Consider the following 5,964-nt stretch of genomic DNA (forward strand, 5'->3'; position numbering starts at 1 on the left):
AAATATGGTTTTTTTTTTTTTTTTTTTTTTTTTTTTTTTTTTTAAGTATGAGTATGTTAGGCATAAAGGGGCTCCCACTTAAAGCACTGAGGCTCCGTCCAGTGGTAAACTGTTCCTAGGTTTGGTTTTGTTCAAACTCACTATGGAGAACTCTCTCTGCATCTACATTTGAGTGGGGAAGCCACAGTTCTTTAAGTGGGAGCCCCCTGGCCCCCACCCCAAGGCATCAAAATGTGCAACAAAAAAACAAGCTGAAATTTTCTCACTCTCTCAGAGCTTGACATACATGCTCAGGGCAAGTTCTACAAACCTACTGTATGTGTAGGCCTACAGTATGTACACTGAGCACTGCTGTTCAGTTGGATTGTTTGGGGCCAAGTTTCTTTTTATTTTTGGTACATTTGTATTTTTGAAATGGGTTACATAAAACAATTTATTTTATTTTGTCTGTCTTTTATCAGATTTGCCAATTGTTTTAACTTTCAGGTAGCCAAAACGCAACAAAATTTTCTCACTCTCTCAGAGCTTGACATACATGCTCAGGGCAAGTTCTACAACCCTACTGTATGTGTAGGCCTACAGTATGTACACTGAGCACTGCTGTTCAGTTGGATTGTTTGGGGCCAAGTTTCTTTTTATTTTTGGTACATTTGTATTTTTGAAATGGGTTACATAAAACAATTTATTTTATTTTGTCTGTCTTTTATCAGATTTGCCAATTGTTTTAACTTTCAGGTAGCCAAAACTAAGTTAAAGCAGTTTGCTAGTTTTTGACTATCAGTAATTTAGCACAAATGTGACTATATTCCCCAACATCAGCTCTCACTGTCTTTGATCACAGATAAGTGATTTCGTCCATGAATCGTAAAATCAAAATGCTAAAAAAAAAATTGAGGGGGTTACAGCATTCATCTTGCTCTTCCAGCTTCCACTTCGTGTGTGTGTGCGCGAGTGCATCCATGTTGCCAGCAACGAACGTGCTTGCAGCGCAGCGGAATCACGTAATTTATGTGGAAACATTTTAATTCTAATTTCTGACTGGCTGGTAGGTGGCATTTGACTCGAGACAGCTATGAACTTGAACTTTAATTGTTCATTAATAGAAAATAGAGAGACATGTCGTCCCTTACTTCTCAGCGTGAAAACATACAAGGTGTGGCGTGTGAACTATGGTTGAACAATCTTAATATAGGGAGATGAAAGGGTCTGTATTAAGGTGCGTTCACGCCATATCGGAATTCCCGTAATTACAAGATTCCAACTTGTAAAAAGCTTTCACGTCCTCGTAGAACTCGTAATTACAATTTGTGAACTGGGAGTTTTCTGAGAGCTACTGGTGCGTTCAAGTCATGATAGTGTTGCCATAGAAAAGCATAATTCCGAGTCCGAAGACGTGAACAGCTCAAGTAGAATGTCACGTGCTGTCATCTCGAAATTACAGTAATTACGATATGGCGTGAACGCAGCATTACTATTGGAGAAAACGTAACGGTCAACTTGGATCACTTGTAAAAAGCGCATTATTTTTCAAATAATTTAGCTTTATTCCACACCGCTCTGTCCCTTCTCTGAGAAACGGGCTGATCATTTCCTTCTTTTATGAAGCCCTTCCCTCAGAAATAGGCAATGAGCTCTGATTGGTTAGCTAGCCCAGTGTGTTGTGATTGGCTAAACCACTTCTAGTGCGCGTCTAATCGTCCCGCCCTTCACCTCAGCGGTTAATTGTAACAGTTCATTGCTGGAGCTGAGCTGAATGAGAGAGAGAGAGACAGAGAGAGAGAGATGCAGAGCGTGTGCAGTGCAGGGGGACGCGAGGAACAGTATTGAGAACCGCTGCTTTAGAACATTGATTTTGAAACTTGTGAATCTATTAGAATCGTTAGAAGACAGAATCGCGGAATTACATGCACAGAATTACATGCACCTCTAGTTTTCTCTTCCTCTTCTCTAAAGCAGTGCAGCATGGCCTCGCCCCCTTTGCTCTCTTTTCCCGAGGGCGGGGTTTATCGGGGTTTGTGATGTCACGAACCCGGGAAGTAACTCGTTGTAGTCCCTACCAGCCATTTTTGTAGGCATTAAACTGCCAGAATTTTAAAAGACGATATCTCCGTTTGCATTGAACTTTCAGCTTAGTAACTTTGCAGATATTGTTTATGCTCAAACAGCAACATTACACACTAACTAACGTTAAAAAAGTGAAAATGCAATGAACCACCCCTTTAAAGGGTCATGAAACCCCAGACTACTTTTTCTGAGATTTTAGCAGAGGTGTTTGTGTTGCACATCATAGAAGACAATGTTAGCATCCGATAATTGTAACTGTTGGAGAACACTGGTTAATTTTTTTTGCTCTATTTTCATCTTCCGGGTTTAAAATCTACATTGTGTTGACGTCACAATTTGTGACGTGGCAATGGACTATAGTACATCTGAGGCGGTGTCTATTAATTTATTCATGAGTTTTTGCTCTATTTTCATCTTCCGGGTTTAAAATCTACATTGTGTTGACGTCACAATTTGTGACGTGGCAATGGACTATAGTACGTCGATGACGCGTCGGTGTCTATTAAATTATTCATAAGACTGCATGTTCTTATCCTATGAGAAGACGCTTTGCTTAATTATTCACAACAGCATGTGTTGATTTGCTATGACACGTTTCAGACTGTGAGTTGACATTGCGCACGTTAACCGAGAGAAACGTTCATGGATCGAAGAAGAGTGTTTGTTTTTGCTTTGTAATAAGAGTTCGGCACAAACGCGATTCATTCACTTAGTGAGTGTAACCGTTTTTACAGCTCCGTGACAACCCGTCAAAAGGCTTATATAAACACCACAGAATAAGCCTTAAAAGTTATCAGAGGTGCAACAGCGCGTTCATATATATGTGTGCATTTATTTGTGTTTTTAACTCGATGGGAGTGAAATGAAACAGTCTGAACGCGAAGCTGTGTGTGTTGTCTGTCTCCCCTCTTTCCCCTCCTCCGCTCCGCTGGCGCACCACGCCCACTTTTTTAGCATTTTTTTAAACTGTGGCGAGAACTAACCACTGCTGAAACGGGGGGTGTTACATGACACTTTAATAACCAATCACATTACAGCCTTGACTTCACTGAATTTCAGTCAGAGTTGTGCAACATTCATTCGCCGTTTACGGATACCATAGGAATGAATGAGAAATGCCTTACGCTGAATCCCGCAAAAAATCAGTGACTTCTCTTATAAAACGACATTTTTTTTCGGTGTAAACACTAAAAATAGCTCAATCCAAAAGTCTCAAGTCTCAAGTCTCAAGTCTGCTTTATTGTCAATTCTTCCACATGTACAGCACATACACACAGAGAATTGAAATCAGCAAAAAGTATTGCTTAGTGTAAAACATGTTGGAGATTAGCTGATAGGCTCTCGATTCGTTAAATGATAAGCTGTTTCCTCTAAAAAGCTGTTTATTCAGTGTAGTGAAGCCTCTCCTCCATTAACATACATCCATTCAAAAAACAAAAACAAAAAAAACAACGGCCTCTGGTCTCCTTTCCCACGTACTGGCAAACCGGAAGCGTTAGCATTAGCTGTTATGCTTTTTTGGCTAAAGGTTGCAGGCTTGACTTCTAGTGGCTTTGGTTGAAATGTGTGTATCACAGTGAATACGTGAGACTTGAGAGCCCTGAAATATGCTTTCCATTGGGGCGAAAGAAGTCTGGTTTCACGTTGTGTCACACGAACCGGCGCATTGCGCACACAGTCTGCTCCGGTCCAGCGGATCATATGCGCGAGTCAGCACAGACCACAAAACGTATCGGATCCATTAGAATTCAACACAGAATGCTATATTTTATAGCGACATGGATGAGATTAGGAGGATAAACGGTTAGACAAAGAGCACTAGCGAATAGAAGAGATAACACCGGTGTCCTGCACCAACATAAATGACAGTTTTCAAACTACACATCCTCAGCATCATTATAATCACTGTTTTGCTTCAGAAACAGTTTCATATTGAATCTAAAAGGGTAATCTATTAGACTGTGGCTGTCATAATCTCTCAAATAAGGCTTTACCAGGTCAACAGCTCTGGCCCAAGCTGTGATATAAACGAAACGCTATTGGCTATTTTAAAAGGGGGTGGGGCTTCTCGATATGCCCCGCCCTGTCCTCCTGTTTCAGTTGAAATTACGCCAACACATAAGAGTAACGCTGCGCTGTATCTAGAACAGAATTACAACTCCGCAATCTCAATTTTCACTGATGGTTCCAAAGATCACGAGACAGGACGAGCATCAGCAGCTGTATTTGTCCCAACTTATCAAATCAAGATTGGTAAAAGAGTTTCTGATCAAGTAGGAGTTTACACTACAGAGATGGTAGCAATATTATTAGCTATCAGGTGGATGGAGGATACTCGGCCAATAAATACAGTGATATGTTCAGATTCATTCTCTGCATTATCAAGTCTTATCAGTGGAAGATCTTCAAGACAAGACATTTTGTATGAAATTCTTTTATGTATGTATAGACTGAATAAGATAGGAATTAAGATATGTTTCCTGTGGGTTCCAGCACACGTGGGAGTGGATGGAAATGAAGTTGCTCGCATCAGTTCACCTGCTCAATCGCGACTCGAGTTGTCAGTACCGTTATGCCGAGTTCACACTGCACGATTTTCAAAGACGTCGCATCACTGTTGGTTTCACACTGAACGAATATCTGGGGTAGCATTCAGTTGTTGCTGTGTTGACACTGCACGATGGAACGACAGGAGGTTACACACTGCATGACTTTACAATAGGAAGAATCGCCGACAGCTCTGTCTGGTGCAGGGTTGTCAGGTTTTCACTACAAAACCCGCCCAATTACTACTCAAACCTAGCCTGAAAATAGCTCAATTGCTTTTGAGGGGGTCCCCCAGTAAAAATCGCATTTGGGGGTCAAATACACATTTTTTTGGCGGGGTTCTCCTGGTACAATTCACATTCCAGGGCCTAAATATCACGTTATTCTTTGTCACTGAAATGCGTATTTCCTGGTTGCGATAACATACAAAATAGCTAGGTGTCCTTATTTAAATTTCCTAATAATGATTATATCAAAAAGAGTTGGATTAATTTTGTGAAGAGCCACCTTGATGGAGAGCTGAGGATCACCACCAAAACCCACCTCTGCAGTGATCATTTTACACCGGATAAATGTATAAACTTTCATCGGAGACAACCCAGCCAACACACCCATGTGGGGCTCAAAGGGGTTGCACCTGGGCTGATATCTGGGGCCCACCTGGGACCCAGCCAATGTTGTCCTCAGTTTCTATGGTGGCCCCACATGGGTTAGCCCAAGATGGGTTGATGATGGGCTTCCTATCAAGCCCATATGGGTAGCCCAGGTAGATCCCATTTAGGACCCACATGGGTTAATGATGGGGCCCAGATAGTACTTATCTAGGGCTCTTATGGGTCACAACGGGTATATATATGGGCTACCATATTTGTTGGTTTGGGTTACCTTATTTTACAGTAAACCCCACAAACATTCCATGTAATCCACTAAACTACAATCAAATGTTAAAGGTATTCAATGAACAGAAACCAGTAGTTCATGCTTTACTTTATTAAGCAAGGTTTAATAATAATTTGAACATGACTATTAGGACTTGTACATTTACAACTTTAGAAAACACAACTATCTAAAGAAAGAAAAAAAAGTTAAACTTTTAAAGGGTTAGTTCACCCAAAAATTAAATTTCTGTCATTAATTACTCACCCTCATGTCGTTCCAAACCCGTAAGACCTTCGTTCATCTTCAGAACACAAATTAAGATATTTTTGATGAAATCAGAGAGCTCTCTGACCACTGTAGTCACATGGACTATTTTAAGGATGCCTTTACTAACGTTCTAGGTTTTGAAAATGTTAGGTAAATTGCTGTCTATGTGTGGTCAGAGAGCTCTCGGATTTCATCAAAAATATCTTA

This window comes from Sinocyclocheilus anshuiensis, unplaced genomic scaffold (assembly GCF_001515605.1).
Source record: "Sinocyclocheilus anshuiensis isolate Anshui unplaced genomic scaffold, SAMN03320099.WGS_v1.1 scaffold322, whole genome shotgun sequence".
In the NCBI taxonomy this organism is placed as follows: Eukaryota; Metazoa; Chordata; class Actinopteri; order Cypriniformes; family Cyprinidae; genus Sinocyclocheilus; species Sinocyclocheilus anshuiensis.